Here is a 27,041-nt window from a genome sequence, read left to right as displayed (position 1 = left end):
TTTTTTATTTCTTTTTTTTTTTTTTTTTGTACTCACTTCCAAAATCTCAATTTTTTCACTCACTGTAAAACTTTTCAACTGACATGCAACACTAATTTGAAATAATTGAATCGACAACAAAAGACAATCGCGAAAATATTAATTTTATTTTACTTTGTATGTCTTTTTTCGCTTCATTTTCATGCATTGTCCTCCAATTCTGAACTATGTGCCAAATTTGAAGTCTGTAGCTAGTCGCGAAGTTAGTTTAAAATCGATTACAAAATTCCACCCGAACTGTTGCGAAGTCGAACTTTGAATTTTATACCAATATTGAACTACGACTCACAAGAAGAAGATACAGGTTCTTTTAGACAAGAGCACATTTATTTACATGACGAGGACATTTTACATAGGAAGAAACATAGAAAGAATAACTATTTTTAGACTTCGTTTTACTTTTTAACTTATCGATTGTTTGTTCTATAATATTTTTATATTATGTTGCCAATTTATTACAACTAAACCATTTCTTGCTTTCTTATGAAATATTACTTATGCGAACCCGCAACACGAACAGACATACACGAAGGCGAGTTAATATAAACGCGGTAAAATTACCGTCAGGCCAGTCATACGCTAATAATATAAAGAATATAAAAAGAAAAACAGCAGCTGTCGTCATAGCAACGCATGCAATAACGATGCATGCGCACTGTTTACTGTTACTCTTTGGCTACATTTCATTTCTACGTCAGGCATTTTCAGTATTTGTGGCTTAACTCTAGGTTTGTCTGAACTCACTTTTTCTGCATTTTAAATGAAGGAGTTTTCTTCCGGGGTATGGCGTCCTCTTAAGGTATTTAGTATGGCTTCTAATTAATGTTGACAGTATTTTAAATCAGTCACTGTATTTTTGATCCTCTATGTATATATTGTCGCTGAGATTTAGGAAATAAACTTTCCATTTACACAGCTGTGTGTATTTAACAAATATTTTTATTGTCATATTGAAATATACATTTCTCTGTAGGAACAATTCAAATGAGATATATTGTATTCTATAAACCATCCGTCTCATGTATTCACTTTATTGAAATAAATTATCTACTCTACTCAAACTTCCTGAGGGTATTTGTTGAAATGTGGATATTTTTTTCCCCTCATTAACTTGAAAAAAATTCTATTTAGAGTGTTTACGGGTGGGGGGGGGCGCAATTTTTTAAACAAAGTTGCGTTTTTTTTTAAGTTATACTTCTTATGCGACTTCCAACAAGGTTGCGTTAAACGTTTAACGCTACATTTTTATTGGCCGGGAAATCACGTGGTAGGATCCAGTTTTCCCTCATTCATTTCCATCTTGTTTTGGTTCTCACTAGCATTAAAATAATAAAAGTATTGTTTTTCTATAAATATTTTTTTAGTTTGTTTTGATACACATATAATTTAATAGGGTAGTATTTTTTATTTTCAAATTTAGTGGATAACAATTGTAAAAAATGAGTGAAAACAATCGCACGGACAATGCGACGGATTTAAGGTTATGTCAAAGTACGTCTCTTGTGAATATCAATTGATTGTTAGGTTTTCTCTTTTGAAATTACATTATGACGCATTCACATACATTATTAAAACAAATACATTTTCCAGGGCGAGACGAACCACAAACACTGGTTCAAGAGGTCCAGGAGGGAAAAATGCACAATATTACCGTGATTACAGAGCACGGAAGCGAGCGGAGCATTAAAAAGAGTCGTTGAATAGAACTAGTGATCCTTCTACGACTGCTGATTCTTCTACAATTAACGTCGCAGGTTGCGAAGCTTAACTTCTTCCGCGCGGAGGGACTCCACGCACTATTTATTTTTTTCATATTGAGCGCTTCCAGAAGTCATAACTTAAAATCGAAATTCGCCTGTCTTGATTAAATCGTATGAATAATATTTAAATGTTAAATTTTTTTTTGAAAATGGCAACAAAAAATGACAATCACTAACTAAAAATGGAGCCCCTGAATTAAACTAGTATAGTAGCCTTACCTGAAAACGATGCGAATTTATGACAGAATTGTTATTCATCGAGAGGTTAAAAAAGTGATTCCTCGAATTCGCGTGTCAGCATTTGCGAAGAAATGGCTGACAGGAAAATGATCGAATAACGGTGAGGTGGTAACGCTGTAAAAAGCGAATCGTCAAATAACTCGAATTTTAAATCTGCGTATTATATAAAAATATAATTTCTTTTTGACGAAAGAAAAAAAAACTCGTAAAATGTTTTTAAAAAAAATTATACATGATCAACGTAAAAACGGTCGGCAGACGACTTATGGTAGAGTTGTCGCAAATCGAATTCATCCAAAAGAGAATAATCCAAATGCAAAATGTGCGTACTGTGATAGCGTTAAAGTTTAAAAAGAGCCGTGCTAGCTCATGGCGTTCGCCTTTCAATGAAGTGAGCCGGGTTCGAATTCCGCATCTGGCTTGCACCGATCACAGTGCTGACTTAAAATATCTTCAGTGATCGACAGATCTTGGGTTAGAGTCCCCTTGCCATCAGGCTAACCATAGGAGATCTTTGTAATAGTCTTCTCTGAGTAACGCAAGTGCGGGTGAGTTCCATTCGAAAAGTCCTCCACGAGGGCGATACTTGATTCAGGAGTTCCCTTGTCTTCTGGATTAGGTTCAAAATAACAAGGCTACGGAGTTGAACATACGTAGTGTAAACCCAAGATAAAATTGTGTCGGCTGTTCAACGACGTTTATAAAATGAAAGTTTATATAAAAATTTGTGGAAATGGTCGAAAAATGACAGGAATTTACGACGTGCGTCAAAAAGTATTAATATCAAATTCATGTGTATCGATATGTCACGGAATTTGTAAAATAGATATGACGTTTGGAAGTCGACGGGAATCACAAATCAAAAGCGTTAAAAATGGATTCCAATTCGCGTATTGTTTATTATAAATCAACTTCAGGTGTATTTTGTTCTACCTCAGGTAACTATTTTTCGATCTCAGGTATCTAATTTTATGCTTGTAGAGGTATATATTTTTCAACCTATGGTGTGTCATTTTACACTTCAACTTATTATAAATCTACCTCAGATGTAATTTTTTCTACCTCAGGTAACTATTTTTCTACCTCAGGTAACTATTTTTCAACCTCAGGTATCAAATTTTATGCTTGTAGAGGTATATATTTTCCTACCTATGGTGTGTCATTTTACACTTCAGGTTATTTTAAATCTACCTCAGGTGTAATTTTTGATAGTTGGAAAGGTGATTTTTAACTTACGTGAGGTGTATTATTTTCAACCTCAAGTATAGGTTTTTATGCTTGTAAAGGAAATGTTTTTAATCAAACTAAAATATGCCATTTTTCACTTCAGGTTATATTTTTTTATGCTAATGCAGGTAATTAAATATAATTAAAATGTTTCACCTTAGACTGCTAATTTTAAACCTAAAATATATATCTTTTCACTTGTAGAAGTATTTATCATCCTGGAGTTTTTAATGTTACACATTAGGTGGTAATTATTTATTAACTTTCTACGGTCTGTCTTGATTTTCGCTGGTAATCCTAATGCTATTTTCTAAGCACATGGGCGGAATACAGAAGAGTCTTTCTTTCGAAAGAATTTCAGACTGATTTCCATGTATTGTGTGAAGAAAAGTAAAATGTAATGCAAAGAATCTATCTTCCTTTAATTTTGAAATACAACCCATTAGAATTTATTCTTTTTCACACAATTCAGAATAGGAACTTTTACTGAACTGTTAGAATTAGTGCTAATTTGTAATTAAATAGTCCAGAAAATTTATTAATCTTGAATTAACATGTAGAGTTGAATAATATTAAGTATGCTGACTCGTAAACCTTAAAAGAACATTTCAAATATGTAGTATTTCTGTAATTTTAATAAGTTCAATTAAATTATCGTGAAAAGAGGATACATTTGTTACAAAAAAATGTGGGAACTCATTTATATAGGATAAATGTTAAAGGTGCTAATTTTTTTCAAAAACGAAATAACAGCAAATTTAAATAATTTAGCCAGCTTACATATAAAAATTTTATTAACAAAAAAAAATTAATTTTTCTTTCAAGAAATCAAAATTTTAGACAATTACTCTGCTTTTTCTGGAAGTTGAAGTTCTGTGGTCATGTTATTTGGTGCATTGGAACCTATAAATAAAAAATTTGAATTAGCGAGAGTCATATTTACATTGATAATGACAAATTTTAAAAGATTAGAATAATATTTTAGAGCTTATTTCGTTGCATAAATCACATTTTATTATTATTTCTATTCAATTTTAATTAAATAAATGGTTTCTTTCGTAACAGTAGATGAATAAAAATAATAATAATGACCTGCGAAACTCGCCTGCCAGTATATTTTAATTTCTTATTTTGACTGTTTAAACATATCACTTAAAAAAGATAGTTTTTCTATAAGATGCAAATAAAAACTGCTGTAGAAATAACACGCTTATTGAAATTTTTAATTTTCTAATAATTCAACCAACCATTTTTCATTATGGATTGTTATATTGATACTTAAATTTTTTCTTAACAAATTTCGAATAAATACAATTACACTGGTCTGCTTGTTTAAACTTTTAGTCCAATTTCACAAAAGAAATTGTACTAAAACCAATTTTCAATGCTGATTCCGAAAATAATTGTCTATCACGTAAGGTTTTTAAAAACAAAAAGTCCTTTTCAACCTTTTATTTCATGTTCACATTGAAAATTATCGTCCTAAACTATTTTACAGTGTATTAGGGTTTTTAACTAAACAAATTTTTTTTTTCTTTGTGTGCCGTCAAATTTCGAAATAGTTAAAAGTATGCCACGACAAAAAAAAAAGATTGAGAATTTTACTGCTCTAAATGTTGTCGAAGATAAATCGGATGCGTGATTGTTACTATCCCTCTCGATTATGACTAGTTTATTTTGATTTTCACATAGCCCAGATTTTTGAGCCACAGGGTCTAATATATGTTTAATATAACACGATTTCTGTTTTTCTTTCAATCATTACATTGTGAGAAAGTTCCATTAAGAGAGCCGTGGTGGTTCAGGGGACGCAGCGCTCGTTTTCCAATGAGGTGGTCCTGGTTCGAATCACAGCAATGGCTGGTAGACACGAATTCCGACATGCACCAACCACTGAGCTGACGTTAAATATTCTCAGTGGTAGACGGATCGTGGTTTAGAGCACCCTTGCCATCAAGCTAACCATGGGAGGTTTTCCTCTCCATGTAACGCAAATGCGGGTTAGTTCCATTCAAGAAGTCCTCCACGTAGGCATATTTCAACCAATGATTCATCCATGAGTTCCCTTGTCTTCTGGTTTGGGTTCAAAATTTCAAGGCTACCACTCCCAAAATTGGGTCTACTATTCAACGACGCTTATTAAACATAAAAAATAATGAAATCCATTTAGAGAACGATTAGCAGCAACAATGCACATTCTTATCTCAGTATTTTACTCTTACAATTTTTGATTTGTCATTAAATAGTCAAAGTCTCATATCATGATGATAACTATCTGAGCACCAAGTGCACAAGTTAGTTTTTAAGCATTACGGATTTTTGACACTATAAACGTTCGCAATTGAAGCTTTTGGTTCTTTCACGTCTGACAAATTCCTGACTTTTTGGTAAATACGTGGCGGCGATGTCGTTGTAAAACACAGATGAAGCGGAAAAATTTCAGTGGGCTGGACTGAACAAGTATGAAGTCCGAATTGGGACGGCCTCTTCACACTTGCTCATCAGTTTCGGAACTTTTCCGTTCTTTCAACTACGGTGTAGTAAGAACGAGAGTGTCAAAAGAACTGGGTGGTCCTGGACTGTGATGCTAGGTCACATGTCCGTGACCCTAAGTCTCTGGAGCTAACAGCTCTTTTAGATCATCAAAATTATGTTTTCCCACTCTAGTGAAAATTTAAAGGGCTGAGGTGGGTTAGAGTAAGGTCCTGGATTGTAACTAGTGGTTGCCAATCCGTGCCCTGAAAAACCACCCGGCGCTCTACCAACGTTTAATATTAGAAAAAGAACGCTTATAGGTGCTTGGAATTCATTAAATGAAATGATTAATGCTTATGAAATAATATATGCTTATAGGGAACAAATGTAATTTGTCAATAACGAGTCTTCGATAAATGGAAAATTATTTTTGTTTTAAAAAAAGCTTTTGGTTGTTTTGGGTCTCTTATCACTATGCTATTGCTTTGACTAACTAACTAAAAAATTGCAATTATATATTTTTAAATCCAAATGCTGCGAATGAATACAAGAAATGTATCGTTGTTTATCAGAAACTTTCATTGTAATTTTACGTTGTAGTCGTTATGCCCTGGAGAAGCCCTTCCAAAATTAGCCCACTGTTTCGGTGATCGAAACAAAGAGAAAAATCGATCGCAAAAAAATTGATGAAACGTGGAAACCTCTTCACAATTATCGCCTCTTTTTATGTTTGTTTCGTTGTTCATGGGTTAAAAATATTTTTTTTAGTACCGTGTTCAATTTCGCAACGTAAAATCATGAGAATTTGGTGCAGTGTGACCAAATCTGGCTATTATGCCACGAAACTCAGTAGCACACAAAAGGGCCTAGAAATGTTAAAAACAAGTATTCTTGATAATTTCTTTCTAGGAGAAATTAATTTGGGTCTTCACCTAACATTTCCTCAAAAAGAAGGCGAATCTAATATCAACTTCACCATCTGATTTATTTCATTCCATAACAGCTTTTACAATGCCAGTTTTCCACACAAAAATGTTAAATCTCGTCGTTTTCGTCATCTTGTTGGGTGGCGTGTTAGAATTAGAAAGAGACTTGATTAAAATTTCTTATCTTCCTTAGATATCGGATCCCGCGGAATTTTCCGGAAGCAAAGCCTGCGCCGGATCCGGAAGCTATTTCACTTTTCCTTTATCTGTTGCCAACCTTTTGCAGAATACCAAACCGCCAGGCGACGAACAGCTTTATTGGAAAACCTCAACAATAGCAAACATTTGGCAGAATGAACGAGATTTCTGTGTGAATTATCGTTTTCTGACTAAACTTCAACACTTTTATTTGCTTTGGAAGGAAAAAAAAAACTCTTTTTAATCGTATGAGTTTTTATAATCTTGTCACCAGTTTGATTTATGGCAATTTTCTGCGTTTTAAACCGATAGTGAAACTTTATTAGTGGTTTTAAACAATTAAACGAGTTCTTTCTTTTGATTTCATTCTACGTTAACTAAAAACAAATAGTTGTATTTTGCGAATTTTGTAGGAAACTTGGTTAAACTTTAAATCCACATGAAAATTATATACGTTATGAGTAAAAAAAAGTTATTTTTAAAAATGTATTTAATTAAAAAATAATTTAAAAATGTCTCATTAATAACTTTTAATTGTTTTTTTTATAAAAATTGTTTTTTATAAATATAAATTAACTCCAGCAGCTAGTGTTAAATTGAGGAAAGTTTTACTTGCTAAAGGTTAAGGTGGTGCTATATGGAGAGGTAAAACCACGAAAACATCTCACGGTTAGTCCGACGGCTAGGGGATTCTAATGTTTTCTTGTTTAATGTTTATTTTTAATTCTTGGATCAGCTGTGGGGATTGGAGGATGTGTCTCTGCAGATTTCAATAGTCTCTTCCATGCATAAGTTTGATACTGGAACTTCTCTATAAGCAAATAATGTGTGTGGATTTGCATTCTTTAGTACTTGAGTGTTCTAACGAGGCCCCGGACAATTTTAGTGGTGATCTAAAGTACAAAGTTGATTTGGAGTATTCTCATTAAAATCTCCAAAAGAGGCGGCAGGTGGTGGATCAATAACAGTGTCCGCATTAACTATTGTAACACAACAGAAATTATCAGAATTTTGTCCTGGACTCCTTAATTGACATTCGTTGCAAGTTTTACAATATTCTTCAACATCTTTAGCGAGCTCGGGCCAACAAAAAAAAAAAAAAAAAACGTATAACGTGTTCTTTCTTTTCACTCCCAGGTGGCCATGCGGCGATAGAACCATCTAGGACTTTTTTTCGTTTTGATTTTGGAAGTACTACGAACTGAGTAAGTAGGCCTTATATATATTTTTATAGTGAAGTATTCTGTTCATAAATAAATAACCATTTATTTTCCCAGACATCTTAGAGGGGCTTACATTTTTGTTGTTCTTCCTTAAATGTTATTTCTTCACTCTCGCTATTCGATAGGACCCCGTAAGTTTCGCCTTAAATTCTTCACTGATTTGATCACACAATATGTCTTCGAATTCTGGGAACTCTTTTTTGACTTCTCTGTATCTTTTTGTTCCGTAATGAGGGTTGCGACTTCACTGCTTTTATTTAATTTCAGAATGTTCGGGGGGAAAAAACAATTTTTGTGAATTCTATCTACGACTGGTTCTGAAAACACTGAATTTTCTTTTCGTAAGGTTACTTGGAAACTTTCACCAAATGCGCTGTTGAAAATAATTTTACCCTTTTCTGTTTTTTATTCTGAGACACATGCGTTACCGGAATTCGACCGTAGATGATAGATTTTGATGATTTGTTGTCAACTAGAACATCAAATAATTATAGAGGATTCATTTCGAAGATAGAATTTCCGTCTAATAATTCAGAACGATCTTGGCTGTTGAAACTTCGTTTCTCTTCAGATTATCCGCTGTTCGTTTTGAACATTTTCTTGCGACAAATATAACAATCTATATATTCGCCCCAAATATAACAATCTTTAGGAATTCTTGTTGGATTTTCTTATTTTTTAAAGATTCTATAAAGTTTTGTTGTCTAGCATATAGGGGAACATATTTCGATTGTTTGAATTTTCTGTTCTCTTTTTGAATTTTTTATTCCGTTTTTCTCTTCGCTCGAAATTTGGCTGTTTACAATTTTCTTTATGGAAATCTTTCAGTATTGTTTTCATATTCGTTCTAACGTTTCGTGGTCATCTAATTTATTGGATAAATCATTCGAAATTTTAAAATTGCACATAAATTACATTACACATAAATGAAATGTTCTTTTAATCCAAAGGTAAAGGTTTCTCTTAATTTGATCGGTAATTATGAAGTCACAAAGCTGTTCGAATGTTGCTAATCAAGCAATGTCGCAAAATGTCTTCGGATTTTTCTCATGTTCAGTGAAAAAGTCTAAATTCCACGAGTGTCATTTTAAACCTATTTAACAAAAAATCCTTTTACTTTACTATTATCATCTGTGATTACTTCTTTTTCTCATGCCATAATTTGGACGACATCATCCTCTATTAATTGTGTTACCCACAGTTCGTTTTTATTCCTTTCGCTTGTCTCTCGAACAATATATAAGCTGATGTCGTTCACTTTCGGATCGAACTTATGTAGAATATTATGAAGTTCGGTTTAATTAAAAGATCATTTTTACTTCTTCGTTTTCATTGCTATTAGTTTCATTTTGTACTACTTCATTTCACTACTTTTTTCAAAATTTATTTCTTGAATACGTTTTCTTTTTTTTGGTCTCTAGAGTTCGTTTGATTATTTCAACTTCTTCTTTCCTGCTATTTTCTATCCTAATTCAATTTTACGTTTTTGTTCTTGAATTTCTAACTTACGTTTTTGTTCTTGAATGATTTAACTTATGATTTGTTTCTTCTATGAATGAACCCAAGAATTCTTTCACGAAATCTTCTCCGTAATTTTCATTTTCTACTATGCATTTTTTAAGATCAAATAATTTCAAACTTTCGCAACGCCCTATTCGACAGCAATAGTCAGCTAATCTTCTTTCTTGCCTCTAGCAAAGAATGTTATCTTTTAATTATTTAGTTAGAACAATTCAAAATCAAATGTAATTATTATTCAAATAAATCCTGTACGACTGCGACAGCGTAGTAACTGTTAATATGGACTTTTTGTAATACTCCAAAATGAAACTCAACAACTTTGATTACAAAAATACGAAAAGCCGTGGTGGCTCAGGGGATAGAGCGTTCGTTTTCCAATGAAGTGAACCGGGTTCGAATTTCAGTGATGGCTAGTCTATACGAATTCCGCATCCGGCTTGCTCAGATCACAGTGCAGACGTAAAATATCTTCAATAGTAGACGGATCATGGGTTGGAATTCCCTTGCCGCCAGTCTAACCGTTGGAGGTTTTCGTGGCTTTACTCTTCAAGTAACACAATAACGGATTAGTTCCATCAAAAAGTAATTCTCAAAAAATAGCTGATTTTCAAAATAGCTAAAAATTTCCGTTAAAAAGTAATCTCAAAAATTAGACTCACCAAATGTGAAACAAAATATATATTTGAAACAGAAACCGTAAATTTGCCAACGAGAAATGGAAACTTAAGACAAAACTGGATTAATCTCTGTAGCTGACTGGGAAATGAAAGGGAATACATAACTGGAAAAGCCACAGTTGCCGAGAGATCAGGGCATTTCTTCGTGCTACGGAGGAACTCATGCCGCTTACAATGGAATCGGGAGAATGAAACAAGATTCTTGGACATCCAGATGAGCAGATGAAAGTAAAATAATAATATTTTTTTTTTTTTTAACTTTTATTCATTTTTCTTTTCAGTGTCGGCTAGCAAGGTTTTTCTAGTTTTGTTTTTCACCTTCATTTTTCTGTTTCGAATCACTTTTGGTCTATTCCATGAAAACAAACTTGACAACTTTCTTTTTGCCCTACATAATATTAAGTTATCTTCACACATTTTTCTGTTCAGCAACTTTTGCACCTTTCAATTAAAAAATACTCTCCGCCTTTATTAAACATTTTAATAAAATAAAAAATATGCCTTGATAGATATGAGAAAAATGGTAATTAGCTTAGGCTCAGAATGTTTAAAAAACAAGATTTATTTGAAAAATAATAACATTTAAAGGAAGTATGTTTTTTTAGAAGCGTTAAAAAAAATTTCGACAGATTAAGAAAGTTATGTTGTTCTTATTTTTTTTTTAATAAAAATCTAATTTTTCTAAGAAATATAAAACTTCAGTTTTAGTTCAAAAAAATTTATTTTGGTAAAATTTTAAGAGACGTGACGCGTGTCTCATGGTATTAAACTTTTGTTTCCTCATTCTCTTTAGGCAAGTCTTGAGGTGCTTATTTTTGATCACATATTTTACATACAAGTTGACGGCCATCTTCATATTATTCTGAATAAAGTTTTTAAATCATCAAATATTTTCACAAAAAGTTAGATTCTTATTACTTTTTGTTTTATTGAACACTTAATACTAATAGCGAAAGGAAAGTCTTAAAGAGATTAAAAGAATTTACGATTCGACTTCAGAGAAACATTTAGGAGTCGGTGTAAAGGAAAAAGCAATCAAAAGAGTCCGGCCAAAACTTTCAATGAGAATTTAGTACCTTATTTTGATCTTTTTCTAAACAATGTTTTCTTTCTTTTTTTACATAGATAAAGGTTTCTTAAAAAATCCCTCTTTAAAGGTTAGAATTGTAAGGTTCGCATAAGTTTAATTTTATTACAGCAGAGAAAAGTTTAAATTTTATATAAAAAAGGTGGCAACATTCAGATACGTAAATAGAACGCTTCGCTAAAACATATATGTCAAATACAGAGCTATAAGCGAGAGCAGAGAGCTCGTAGCACTTTAGAATACTCAATACTCATATATGTCGCTGTTTATTATTTTTTATTAAATACTTTTATAAAATATCTTTTCGCTTCTTTATTATATTTTTTATTAAACAAATTCTTTGTCTTTCAACTTTATCTTATATGGCGTAGTCGGCTTTTTAAAAAAAGAACCTTTTAACAACTTCTTCTTTGAACATCGTCTACTTTGACATCGAACTTCTTCTATCGCTACATTTTAAATTCTTTTCCTGAAATTTTGATTGCCAATGAAGCAAAAAAGTATTCATCATTGGCTAAATCTCGCCCAGGTAAACCTATTTTGACAAAAAATAACATTTAACTGAAGAAAATTTGAAAATTGGATCCCATTACATACTGATTTCTTATCGCTAAATAGACGTCGCCAAAACAGATTCGCTGCACTTTTCTCGCCAAGATGTCAAACGACGTGAATTCTGTTTTGAATGCCTTGAATGTGAAACGACTGACTCAATTAACTGTCGCCCAGTTAAAATCAGACTTGCGTTTAAGAAATCTTTCGCCCAATGGAGATAAAAATGACTTAATATCGCGTATAGTGAATGATAATATAAAAAGAACAGATGATGGAACTTTAGATGAACTATTAACTATTCGCATGCAATCGCCAAATGATGACAACAATGCACAATATTCCGAAGAAAATTGCTTCGATAACTCAGAATTATTGACTAAAACTGAATTACTTCAGAAGCAAGTGGAATTTTTAAGCAGTCAACATATTCGTCAACTCTCCCCTTCACCTCCTCTCTCGCAAACTGATTCTAATATTGCAGCAATTCTCGCTACATTTATGGAGACTCAAAAACAATTACTGGACAGACAAGTAAGTCAATAAAATATCATTCAAATTACATTTACTAATGATACCGCAAATTCTATTTCAATATTTAAAGGAAATGCTATTGACAATGCTTCTGAATGGATAAAAGAAGTAGATCGAATTGCAACACTAGCTAATTGGTCAGATGATCTTAAGCTAACTAATGCTATTTCTCGTCTCGCTGGATCTGCAAAAAATTGGCAAATGACACGAGGTTAAATTTATAATGACTGGACAGAATGAAAAACTGCCCTCACTGCCAGATTTAAAAAGCGTATTACAATGCAAGAATTTTTAGCTCATCAGAGCGCTCGAAAATTAAAAATTAATGAAAGTTTAGTTGATTATATTTATGCTAAGGATGCTCTTCTTGAAAAAGCTCCATTTACTATACCACAAGCTGATCGCATTTCTAGGATAATTGGTGATATTACAGAAGAAAAATGGTAGATTGCCTTAGCTACTCAGAATTCGATTACTGTCGAAGAATTAATTGACAGAGCTGCCGCACTTGATGCAATTCGAAGTTTCAAACAAGAAAATATGTCACGCCTATCAGCTAACAATTTATATTCGGCACCGAAAAATCAGTCAAAAAATATCATTTCACACGTTGAACAAAGACGCAAATATAACCCTGCTACTGACGATGTTCAAGATATTACTTGCTGGCGATGAGGAGAAAAAGGTCATGCTTCTTTTATGTGCAGTTTACCTCCTCCTCAACGAAGTTTGCCTACAACTCAATCACGAAATTCTTCACGATCCGTTCAAGAATCCAACAACAAACCGAGAACTCAGCTCCCGTCGACTAGACACTCACTTAGTTCCAGTAATAATGAACCACGCATCTCCACCAGTTCAAATTATCCAAATTTGAGTCACAACATCCCACCCACAAGACCTGAGCCTGCAAATGAAAATGATCATTCTATAAACTGTATTAAAACTCAAACATAAGCGTGCCTTAATACCTGTTACTATTGACAATAATACAGAAATTCAAGCCCCCTGTGATCCGCGTGCAGACGTTACCGTCATTCAATATTTCCTATTAATGCTGTTATTCATCCATGGACTGATGGACATTTTTAAGTCGTCGACCATTTAATAAACCCCTATTGGATGGATTTCTTTAAGCATCAAGGTTGGAAACATTGATTATCTAATGACCAAGGTTGGAATTTGCTCCCAACTTCCATTTTCGCTCATTTTGAGATTTGATTGGCTGCACCAAGTGCAAGCTAGATGCTCTGAAGATTCTAACGGTTCACTATGTATTTCTACGTCGTCTGCAATCCATCTATACGAATGTGTTCATTCATCGAAACCTAGCATTAACTGCATTGCTTCCTGTGAACTCTCAGTACCATCATTAGGCAACGTTGTTAAGCCAAGTAAACATCCTCATCAAATCGAACTTATTCCAAAATCTGCAGGATTATCTGAGCTTCAGAAAACTCAACTTTATGCTACAATTGGACAGTTTTCAGACATATTTTATTCTGACGATTAAAATATTGGACTATGTCCGTAAGTGGAATTCAAAATAGAATTGCAACATGACAAGCCTATCCGTTGTCGACCATATCGCCTAACAAAACCAGATCGCCAGTTTTTGAACACTCAAATTCAAAAATGGTTGAAACAAGGAATTTTTCGTCTTTCTAACTCATCTTACGCCGCCCCTGCTTTCATCGTTGAGCAGCCCTTCCATGAAAACACTCCAAGACGAGTTGTTGTAGAATTCTCACGCACTATCAACTCCATCACCAAGATTGATCCGCACCCAATCGACCAGATGGAAGATGTGATTAAACGAACAGTAGGAAAACGCTTTAATTTTAAAATGGATGTAAAATCCGCGTTCAACACCATTCGCATCAAAGAATCTGACATCTACAAAACTGGTTTTGTGACAGCTGATGGACATTATGAATTTCTTCGAATACCATTTGGTGTCACTAACGGCCCATGTACGATGACAAGAGAAATAAAATGTGCTTACGACCACCTTGCTGAACATAATACGACATTGACGACACATGATAACATTCACGTGATAATTTTGATTACCGCCTTAAAGTTATTTACAATATTTTTCAAGCTACTCGTAAAGCTGGATTCGAGCTAAATCCAGGAAAGTCGCAATTTACTGTATCAGAAATTTCTCTTTTTGGTCGAATTCTTTCCCAAGATGGCGAACGCCCTGATCCAGAACGCACAGCAGCAGTTGAACGTTACTCTGTACTAAAAACAGTTCATGAAGTATGAAGTCCGCAGTTTCCTAGGATTTGCCAATCAGTTATAAAGCACATTCGAAATTATGCTGTTGTTGCAAAACCGCTCACAAATATTCTTAAAGGATTAGAAAAGAAGACAAGTAATGCCACAATCACTTCAACTGATGACCAACATCGAACATTCGAGACTTTGAAAACCAAGATCACTACCGCTCCTATTCTTGCTTCTTGCGTACTTCAAACAAGGACTACCAACCTTTGTAGAAACTGGTGCATCTTATTCAGGACTAGGTGCATGTTTATCTCAAGAGCAAAATGGAAAACGATGTATCATTGAATATGCATCACGGACTTTAAAAGATGCTGAAACACGCTACCACAGCAATGAGCTGGAGTGTGCTGCTGTACACTGGGCACTTACTGAAAAATTCCGTCTATATCTTATTGGTCGCAAATTTTAGCTGATAACAGACAACTATACGACTGCATATGTAGTTACGAAATCACCTCTCAATCGGAAATTTGCTCGATATTTGGTGGATTTTGCACAATTTGACTTCACAACTATTCATCGACCTGGCAAAGAAAATGTTATTGACGATCATCTCTCACGTTATCCAAAACCAGCTATTTGTGTAACTGTTACTGCAAGCCGTGAATCTCAGATTTGTGAAAAACAGAACGGAGATTACTTTTGTCAGTACATTTTTCGCCTACTCAAAGAAGATAACCCTAATAAAAAGACTTTGTCAATTATATCCAATTACAAGATTGAGAACAATACGCTTTTTTAAGACTTAAAGACAATGGATTGAAATCTGTTGTTGTAATACCGAAATCCATGAAAGACAGAACATTGATTGCTTGCCATGATGATATCGTACATATGGATGTCAAGAAAACCCTTCACAACTTGCAGCAGCGCTATTGGTGGCCACAAATGCGAAAGGATACCAAATTATATGTTCGAAGTTGTCATAAATGTCAAATTGTTAATCGTCGAACTGCCAACGCTTATGGCTTATTACAGCAATTGCCGATTCCTACAACGCCATGGGAAATTGTATCTGCTGATCACATAATTTGCTGACCGCAATCCAAATCTGGTAACACCAACATGCTCGTTCAGATTGACCATGCCACACGCTATGTTATTGCGACACCCTCTGCTTCTCTCGCAGCACATACAGTGACTGACGCACTGTATCACAACATCATACTTCGATATGGGCCGCCCAGCATGTATTTATCAGACAGAGGAACTGCGTTTACAGCTCGCCACAAGCAGCGCTTTTTACAAAAGTATGGAATACAGTCCATAACACCACCATATTCACCACAAGCTAATAGCATTGTTGAACGCACCAATGGTGTCATTGCATCAACTTTGAGAAAAATAATTGATGGACATCCAGAAAAATGGGATGGCAGACGACAAAATTCAACTAAAAGATCCCCATTTTATTTGCTTCATGGATATGAACCACGCCTTCCACGTGAATTGCACATTGCAAGTTTCATCGATGACACACCACGAAGATCAACTTGACCTTCTTACTTTAGCCAGGGCCGAAGCCGTAAATAATGTGTACATCTAGATAATAAGCGCAGATTCGATCTTCACCGTCGATCACATTCATTTAAGACAGGAGATCTCGTCTTGTATGACTGGCCTAAACAAGGAGATCATAAACTTTCTCCCATTTATAGAGGACCGTTTCTGATTGTTCGTCCATTCGGGGCAGTAGGCTACGAGATCAAGTCTATGGATGAACGAAATAATCTTTTGAAAGTTGTTCATGAGCAACATCTTCGTCCATATTACATGTATACGCCAGTCACCCAGGAAGAATCAGTTTCCGAATTGCAAGATCCAGTAGAAAACATCCAGGATCCTGAAAATTACCCGAACATCATATCGAACCGCTACGATCTGTGACGCAATCGACGCCCCCCGCCTGAAAGACTTTAACAAAATCTGTCCTAGAACCTTAATGTTTACGCTTCAATGTAAATATCTACATTTAGCATTGAGCGGGGCCGAATGTAAGGTTCGCATAAGTTTAATTTTATTACAGCAGAGAAAAGTTCAAATTTTATATAACAAAGGTGGCAACATTCAGATACGTAAATGGAACGCTTCGCTAAAACATATATGTCGCTGTTTATTATTTTTTACTCAACAAATTCCTTGTCTTTCTACTTTATCTTATAGAATTTAAAGTAGAGAAAACTTCCTTCGAATCAGTAATATGTGTTGAACTATTCTGAAAAGAAAATTTTACATTTTCAGAACACGTCTTTATAATTGGGTATTTGCACTTCAGGAAGAAGATCTCTCATACCTACACATGTGACGTCAGCGCTATTCATCACGGCATTAAAGTTCTCTCTATAAGTTATAATGTTAAAGAAAGCCGCATCGAATGAGTTTGAAATATAATTCTTTCTCGTCTACTTAACTTAGATTTTGTTATTTGTTTATGAATTTTATTGTAACCCAGATATATTTCTTGCAACTTGGATGCATCATTAATCAGCTTTGTGACTGTAAGAAATATAGAGAGTGGAAGAATCGAAATCTTTGTGTCGCTTAAGAGAACTGGTATTTGACGAGGCTTACTCGAAATAGAACAATTGCTAACGTGATTTAACAACCCACACTGCTGTGTCTCACTTGCAGGTATCCCACTGAGCAATTCAAATCATTATTATCGGAAAACTTGACAATGTTTGAGCATGCTCTGTGACTGTTTATTTATTTGTGAAAACTAAAATAATCACTTTAACGAAACAGGACATTTTCCACAGTTCTATAAAATAGATAACTTTATTTGAACAATTAATATAAAGAAGAACAGTCAACAAAGAAAAATTTTATTTTACTTACTTTTTATTAAAGCATTAAAAAAAATTTCCTCACATATAAAACTAAAATTTATTGAATGAGTTGAAAAAACTGTTTTAATATTAAGTGTCAAAAAAATATGTATTGGAAGCGTCATCAGACAACTATAAAAGTATCCATTTTGTGACCACACATGTTCTTTATTCAATTTATATGGCACAGCGAATATAAAATAATTAAATTTCCCCAATAAACTATTTTTTTTTTGTTCAAACAGATCTTTAATTTAGAAATTATCACTTTATGTGAAAAACTGAATAGTAAAACAATGACTAACCCATTCAATTTCGCTCATCCCTATTTAATATTTGAAATAAAACTGTATTAAGATCAAGTGTCATCCCCTACAAGTTGTTCAGAAAAATGTACTTGAGTAAGAAAGTATTTATGAATGTATTGTGATTGAACAAGAAGATATATTAGGGAGAGTGTGTGAATTGAAAGTGACTGACATTCGAGAAAGGTGATTCGTTATAATAGTTCAAAAATTTTACTTTCATATTTTTCTGGAAAACAATAATTTTGTATTTAAATAATTTATTTTATCTAAATAAGCAGTTTTTGATATTAAAAACTCTTTTAATATAATATACTTTTTGTTACATTGAAAAATACAACTTCAGTACTTTCGTGTTAAATTTCTGTATTCAACAAAATGTAAAAACACAACCACAAATATTGAAATAACAATTCGAAACAAATGTTTGTATTCTAAAGGTGACCTGGTTGTTCAAATTTAGAAACTGCTGATAAAGTAACCTCAAACATATTCTAAATATTTGTTTTTTAATTCAAAAATCATATTATAAAAAGTTAGAAAAGGTCATTTTTAATCATTTTAACATTCTGCTATATTTTTTTATGGTTTTATTTTTAACCTATAAGAAATTACTTTTGTTTTCAGAAAAATTAATAACACCGTGAAACAATTACGTAGAATTGAAATAAAAACTACTAGCGAAAATTTCTGAGCATTTCCCACTAGGTATCAGGCACGACGAATATTTAACGTTTTTTTATCGCGAGAAAGAAGGCGTTTATACGTCAGCGCTCCATTAGACGTTGTGGATCATATATCGACGTTTTCCTACAGCTTCTTTATGGATAATCCACAATGGCTTAAGTATATAGAGAACTACAGTAGACGTAATGTGAATAAAACATTCGGTGGACCTTTAGGAGACGTTAACGAAACAACTATCAAAAAACGTCTCTTACAATGTTTCCCGTAATCGAAAATTAGACGTAGGATTGAAGTGAAATGAATAGCTTGTTGAATAAATACTATTTACAATTTATGCATAATGCGTTTTAGTTAAATTTGGCATCAAACATTTATGATGCTTATGACACTAAAAGAATTAAAATGAACAACAAGGGAAGCATTTTCAAAATTAAGAATACAAATTGATGTTAGAAACTGTGATCTTTTTTTCTAGGTTCGAATAGAAAATATTTATTCTTCATGTAAGTGCAGGCGACTTGCTTCAGTTTATTTTTTTCCCCACGGCAACGATTGTTTTTGGTGTTGTAAAAGTTTCAATGACTAGGTTAGTATAGTGTTGTGTTTAAGTATTTTCTAAGTTTAATGAGATAATTGAGTCATTTACTAATATAATTTATTTTTGAAAAGCATAATTTGAGCTATTGTACTATTTCACTGATTTATTTTCATGAAATTATAATTATTAAGCGTCTATCGTCTGCTCGACATGGTTCGTCTATATTCTGTATTTGTCGTCAAATAAAGTGTCATGTGATTACCTCTTGAATTCTGATTCGATGTCTACCTTATTTAAGAACATCTGACGTCCGCGGCAGGACTGTTAAATCTGCGATCGATAAAGTCGACATTTTTTTAAACGATTTATCAGAGTTAAAATTTGTTCTTTATTCCGAAACTATTGACGAGTTAAAGAAAGCTCGAAGATTATTCTTTAAAGTAGGGGTGCACAACCTTTTTGAGAGAAGGGCCACTTGCACAGCAGGTTGGCTAACGAAGGGCCGCACATGTATTTAGTCTTGTTAATGACAAATGTAGTAATGTTTATTTAAACATTAGCGTTCCATTTTTTTTATCAATAAACTTAGCAATATCAATAACTTAGTAGTGTTCCATTATTTGAATTCATTCAAAAATAAAAAAACTTACACTTTTTTTTGACAAAAAAAAAACTTGCTATTTTTATCATATGAACATAGATTTTTCAAAATAAATAAACAGTGAAGAAAAGAATTTTTTTTTTTATCATATCATACAATACCAAAATTCATTTCAGAATTAAATTCTAATAAATAAAAAAAAACTGCAATGCCCACAGAATGAAAGTAGGAAAAAGTTTAGTCATATTTAAGTATTATAAATTCAAATTAAATATTTTAATTGAAGAAAATTTATAGGTTTTAAACAAAAGTCTAAAATAAAAAAACTGTGATAGTTCAAAATAAAATTCAATGCTTATTTTGTAATGTACTTTATTATTTTATTTTATTAATTATTAAATTTTTTTATATCGTAAACATTTTCCTTTTTTTTATCGAAAAAGATCACTTAAGCAACAAAAAATTGAAATCTTAAACTACAAACAGTGAGCAGTTTAAAAATTCACGTTTTCTGCCACTTCATGAATTTCTCAAGTTGAAATAACATTGCATTTAAATTAGGGATGTAACAAGTATTATGGACATTCTGTGAAAAATTCAGTTGGTTGAACGATCAGTCAAATATTTGGCAGAATATTTTTTAGAAATGTATTTTTCTAAGTTTTTTTTATTTTTGAATTTTTATAGATATTATTTTTTTTTTAAATTATAATCAGACAAGTCAATTTTGTCATTTTTTCGATACTTTGAGAATTGAGAATGATTTTTTTCCATTTTTTGCTGCTTTTATTATAACCCAGCATTTTAACAGAACGTCTCATACTATTAATTTATTATCACTCTTTCCCTGTACTGTAATGTAAATAACCAGTAACATAGAAAAGTGTGATTTTCAGTATTAAAGTTTTGTTTCAGGAACTAAGAAAAAGTTGTTTTTTCTGTTTTTCTTTTTTTAGGCATTCTTATTATAACTCAGCATTTTTTTAAAAAATAAAGTTACTAATAAAGTTTATTTAATAGCAATTTTTTTTCTTCTAAAATTATGACAATGAGAAAAATTTAAATTGAGATTTTCGGCATAAGTTTTTCATTTTAAAAATTCTATCTTTTTATTTTCTTTAAATAAAAAAAAAATTTTTTTTAGACGTTATCATTATAACGCAGTAATTTTTAATAGCATTTCTGATGACTTAATTCTTTTTTCTTGGCTTTTTCTGGTAATTGAAAAACTGAGATGCTAAGCTTTAAAAATTTTTTTCAAAAATTAAGATTGATTTTTATGTTCTCTGTTTCGCTTTTCGACATTTTCAAAAACGTTCTTGATAGACAAAAACGTTCTTTTTAGAGTTAATTTATGAATACGCTTTTCCAGGAAATATTATTCTGAGTCATTAAAATTTTAGTTTCTGTGTTTAGTAGCAGTAAAAGATTTTGCTATTTGGCCCGAAGTGTACGGCGTTCAGTCGATTTTTTCTTCTTTTTTTTGCCGAATATTTGGTTTTTGACCAAATCACAATTCATTACCACATTCGACCGAATCATATTATAATAACGAAGGAAATAAAAACGAAGGAAAAATAACTAGGATTTACGATAAATTTGTACCGGAATACCGTATCAAAAAGTGATTATTTAATTGCGCGATTAACAATCACGTGTCGTAATAACATCATAATTAAATAACGGGATCGTCAAAATCATGTGGAAAAATATAGAAATAATTGGGAAAAAATATATTTATGTTGAACTCAGCACGAATAAAGTGTGTCAAATGCATGATTTAAAATTTGCATGTCGTAATAGAATAATTGGAATTTTTTATAACACGTAGGAACGCATAGCAATAACTGCCGAAAAAAATTGCTGAAAAAAAAAGAAAGAATTGCAAAAAAAAAAAAAGATAAAAAATCACTTAGATTTAAGATGAAATCGTCACAAATAAAGTGCACGAAAAGTGATTAGTTAAATTTGCGATATGAAACTCGCATCGTAATAAAAATTTGGGATTTTCGAAATCACGTAGAAAAGCGGAAATAACTGATTAAAAAAAATCATTTATATTTACTATAAAATCGGCTTAACGAAAGCACGTTAAACGTACATTTACTAAAGAATCTGTTAAAATTGATTGTGTCAAAACGTGATGACTTAAAAATGCGATTAAAAATTGCCATTTTTAAAAAAAAAATTTTTGTGTTTAGAAGCTCTCGCGGGCCGCACTTCAGTAGTCGAAGGGCCGCATTTGGCCCGCGGGCCGCAGGTTGTGCACCCCTACTTTAAAGCATGCAATGATTTTGACGAAGAAGAGTTAAACACTGATGAGAAGTTAATTAAACTCAATGGGCAAAAAGCGATTTTGAAATGAAAATCAGAGACAATCTTAATGATAAGTGGATGAAACAATTTGCGAGGGTGAACCATATATTGATCTTCTAAACAGAAACTTTTGCAAGTTTCGATGATTCTGTATGAATGCTTTGTCAAGAAATGCGTTGTCTAAAATTCAACTTGCAGTTTTTAATGGATATATCAGAAATTGTTTAAAGGGATTGATAAAACTGCCAATTTGGATGATAATCACGACGCATCTATCTATGGTGAAAGGAGTACCCTACTGCAGGTGGAGAAGCCATAACTTAAAAAGTTTATCTTGTTCCAGTCAAAGAAAATAACTGAGAGACACATGCGTGGGTGTAACAACTCCTTTTGAATATAAAGGATGTCAAAAGGTTTGGACAGTGTTTTCCTATAAAGGTTCAGCGAGCTTTTGTCTCTCTCCAGATATATATCAAGAAATGTTCATAAAATATTTTGTCTTACAGTCAGAAATTCATTTAATATTTTTTTTCTCTCCAGGGGCTGAATAAATTTTTAACAGCAGTTTATTGAATTTTATCTGCTATAAAATGCAAATTAGAGTTTTTTCCAAACTTTATTTTTTCTCTGAAAGATAGGCAAGTAAGTTATTTCTAAGCCGATGTCATATCTTGAAGCAATCTGGATGGAAACAATTAACAACGATGTGGTGGGCAGCAGGAGGTCCATCCTAAAAAAAACTTAGTGAGGCTCTTATAAAAGAAGAACAACCAAATCTGTACGATCATTTTGTCCGTCTAGGTAAATCAGCATTTTATGCGCTCATTATATATTCTAACAAAATTTTGTTAATATTTTTGAAGATTTCAAAAAGTTAGGAAAAGTCATAAAGACTCTTAAAGTTGATTTGCGGTCACCCTCCTCTGTCGTTAAAAGAAGGAATTGAGATGGAATATTTTAAACTATAATAATTTACTTCACTGAGCAATTATACTTAAAAGTAAACTATTAAACCAGTCCATAAAGCGAAGGGGAAAAAAATTCTCTACCTTTTCATGAATGTGTTTTACAAATAGCCTGCAGTAACTATCTTCTCAATTTCCTGCCCCACCATTTCTCCTTTTTGTACTTGGGCGATAAACTATCCTCCTATCATATATGCCCCCTCGTGAAAAGACTTTTTTCTTCTTTTCTATTGGTGGTTTTTTCCCTCCTATCAACTATTATGAGTTAGGAAATGATCTATCTGGCATGTCCTATCACCACACCATGATTTATCGTTTGTGAGGTGATTCATTCTTTTGGCTGTCGCTCCAGTCCGAAAAGGATTGTTGTTGAATGTAGCCAAAATGCGATTAACATTTATCTCGCGAATTAGTTCTGATTTATCAATCAATTTTATTTAACAACTTTGCTTACTCCGCAAACAAGTCAAGCAAATGATTTCTCTCAAAGAAATATGTCATAAATAGAATGAATGCATGCACCTTAAGTGAACATCGAGTAAAACAAATAAGACGGTTCTGGAATTTTTCATTCAGGAATATATATATATATATATATATATATATATATATATATATATATACAGAGCTCATTCTAGGCAGAAAAACTATGGGCTTTACACGTTCTATTAAAAAAAATTTCAATTAGTAAAAGAGATTTTTTTTTTTTTTTACTGTGCTAAAAGTAACAAAGCAATCATATTACTAATTTTTATTAATAAATTAACCTATATATTGAGTTAATGAGCCAATTAGCTTAGTAATTTATTTAAAATGCATGCATATATTAATAAAATAATAAAGGTATGTTAAGTGTCTGTAATTATGATTTAATAATTAAAATGATTAAAAATAATTATGATTTAATAATAGTGAAAGTAACTGCAAACTTTCAAGGACAAGTGCAACAAGGAGGTGTAATGGCTATTAATAATAAATCTATACATTGACCATATAAATCTATATATTGACAGCAATCACAAACTGAATAAACAAGAGTTGAAAATAACAAATGTTTAAGAAATCCGTTGCAGAGTTTGGCAAAAAAAATAAAGAAGGGTTGAGGAAAGAAAGGGTATGGAGTCTTACATCAGGGGCAACACTCCTCTACTCCTACAACTAGATTTATGATCTGTTTATGTATATTTTATTGTAACCATGATATATTTTTGTTTTTTTGTACCTTCGATGCATCATTTGCCTTCCACGTCTTTCTTTTAAATCTCTGCATTAATACGTAGTGAAAGAATCTTTGTGAAAGAATAAAGAATGTGTCACTTGAGGAGCTTGGCTTACTCGAAATAGAATGGAAACGAAAACAAATGCTGCGTTTCAACAAGCCATCAGGATCCCCACACTCCGTCACTTGCCATTGAATTCGTAATACCTTCTTGCCTACACTATTTATGAATCAAAAGTGTTATCAAACAACTTTTTTATGGATCCGAAGAGCAAGAATTTCTCATATTACTCTTTAAAATGGTGATCAAATTAATAATAAGATAATATTGATATAAATGTAATAAGACTGCAAAATTTAACTGAGCGTTAAAAATCGATTCACACTTATTATTATGCTCATTTGTTTTGTTTAATAATTAGCATTTTTGAAGTGATACTTCTTATGCGACTTCCAACAAGGTTGCGTTAACGCTACATTTTTATTGGCCGGGAAATCAGTTTTCCCTCATTCATTTCCATATTGTTTTGGTTCTCACTAGCATGAAAATAATAAAAGTACTGTTTTCTATAAATATCTTTTTTAGTTTGTTTTGATACACATATAATTTAATAGGCTAGTATTTTTTATTTTCAAATTTAGTGGATAACAATTGTAAAAAATGAGTGAAAACAATCCCACGGACAATGCGACGGATTTAAGGTTATGTCAAGGTACGTCTCTTGTGAATATCAATTGATTGTTAGGTTTTCTCTTCTGAAATTACATTATGACTCATTCACATACATTATTAATGCAAATACATTTTCCAGGGCGAGACGAACCACAAGCACTGGTTCAAGAGATCCAGGAGGGAAAAATGCACAATATTACCGTGATCACAGAGCACGGAAGCGAGCGGAGCAGGAAAAAGAGTCGTTGAATAGAATTAGTGATCCTTCTACGACTGCTGATTCTTCTACAATTAACGTTGCAGGTTGCAAAGTTTAACTTCTTCCACGCGGAGGGACTCCACGCACTATTTTTTACTTCTAAAGAACTTCCCTTAGCACAAAAGAAACTTTATATTCTCTAATTTTCTTCCTTTTATGCTTACAAAAGGAATGCTTCCACCGTTTGTCATACAAGATAGACAGATCTTTGATAGACTTGATTGGTTTTACTGTAGAGGTAACTTCTATCAGAATGTGATACTCTCACGGTTATCTCGACAGAACACTCACTTTAGACACGAATCTACGGATGAAGGGGAAAAACTTTGCACGCAGAATTGAATTCTAAATTGCCTAGCAACTGTAAAGCATATTTGAAAAATAATTTTCCACTCACCAACAGTGTGACAATTTTTTTAATAAACAGTACCATTATTAGAGTCTTCAAATAGGCTAAAAAGGTGAATAATATGATTTAACCAGAATATCGGTCATAGTTTTTCGAAGGAAAAATGAATTGGAAAATGTTAAGACTATCTCATAAAGTTGAAATAAATATATATTAATTTTTAAACCCATGAAATCTCTTAAGAAGCGATACCTTTTCTCGATTCCCAATGATGTTTCTTATTGGAATATTTTCTCATGCAAAACAAAATTCAATTTACCTCTCTCAACTTTCCTCTATTATGGAATAGTTAAAAGAAGGTTTATTTCCTTCACTCACTTTTGTGAAAGATTGATTCGAGAAGAGTTTTCTTTGCTATTATTAAGAACTGGCATAGATTCGCATTATGTTTATTATGAATCACATCTTCCCATATTTTCATCAAAATTTATAGCAATTTTAGTAATTTTTTTTTTTTTTTTAAATATTAAGCGTGACTGTTATGTTTTTTTTTCTTTCTTCGTACCTTATGACAAAATGTTACAAATTTCCGACGCATTTTTTTTTCTTTGTTGTCACTACCTGAAAATAGCCTGTTTGTAGAAAATGAAAACTTCAACAACAACAAACAAGTGCAAATCGATTTCATCCTAGTAAAAACAATAAAGCTGTTATAGTATCAACTCATAATTAAGATTTTACATAGAATCTTATAGTAATATAAATTAAAAAAAAATAATAGCTGCATGCAAATCAGTTCAGAAAATTCCATCCTTATAAATTATTAAAACAATCACCTTATGAGAGAAATAAAGAAGAGAAGCACGTGATGTAAACAAAGCAGAAAGAATACCGGTTCAGTGCCCTACTTCAACAGTTCATCCTCTCTCTCTCTAGACCTCTCTCTCTCTCTCTCTAGGCTGAATGAGTGGGGTAAGTTTTTATTATTCTGTTTAGTTCTACAGAACACATTTGGCTTTTCAATACCTTTGAAAATTCAAAAATGCCTTGTAGTTTTGATTTCGATTAAACTTTCCTTAACACAAATATTTTAGGTTCATTGAATGTTAAATTTTACATCACTTTGAGTTTCGCTCTAGACAAAGAACTGTTGTTTATTCAATCTGTATTTGTTCAACGATATAACAATTTATGAACTCAAGATTTCAAAACAAAGACAAAATACATAGAATAAAAGAAAGGAAAAAAAGGAATATATATATATATATATATATATATATATATATATATATATATATATATATATATATATATATATATATATGGGGCCCTAAATTTTTTAGGAATAAAAATACTACTAATTTTTTTTGCAATAAAGTAGTAGAAAAACAATAAATAAATTCAAAGGAAAATTATAGAAATTCTGATTGATGCAATTTTTAATGCTTGAAGTGAAAAGGTGGTAAAGAAGGTGCAAAACTTTTCTCTCCTAGATTTTTCAGACTCTGATGTTTTGAAAGCTAAAATTTCTAGCAAATTTCAGTCATAGT

The 27,041-nt window shown here is 32.3% G+C and overlaps 1 long non-coding RNA gene across 2 annotated transcripts; it reads left to right on the top strand.

Moving 5' to 3' along the window:
- The first annotated feature begins 713 nt into the window (after window positions 1–713).
- Window positions 714–25,346, top strand: LOC139425331 (uncharacterized). Of its 2 annotated transcripts, XR_011636526.2 has the most exons (4): window positions 714–838; window positions 8,003–8,070; window positions 19,047–19,157; window positions 25,023–25,346. It is a non-coding gene; the product is annotated as an uncharacterized LOC139425331 (long non-coding RNA). The 2 variants fall into 2 exon arrangements; XR_015429486.1 differs by lacking the exons at window positions 714–838; window positions 8,003–8,070; window positions 19,047–19,157 and adding an exon at window positions 24,850–24,923.
- The last annotated feature ends 1,695 nt before the right edge of the window (window positions 25,347–27,041 follow it).

The sequence above is a fragment of the Parasteatoda tepidariorum genome, chromosome 1, assembly GCF_982258835.1.
Source record: "Parasteatoda tepidariorum strain Cologne lab strain chromosome 1, Ptep-v5.0, whole genome shotgun sequence".
Classification (NCBI taxonomy): domain Eukaryota; kingdom Metazoa; phylum Arthropoda; class Arachnida; order Araneae; family Theridiidae; genus Parasteatoda; species Parasteatoda tepidariorum.
Note: the sequence above shows the minus strand (reverse complement) of the source record. Positions and strands in the feature narration are given on the sequence as shown.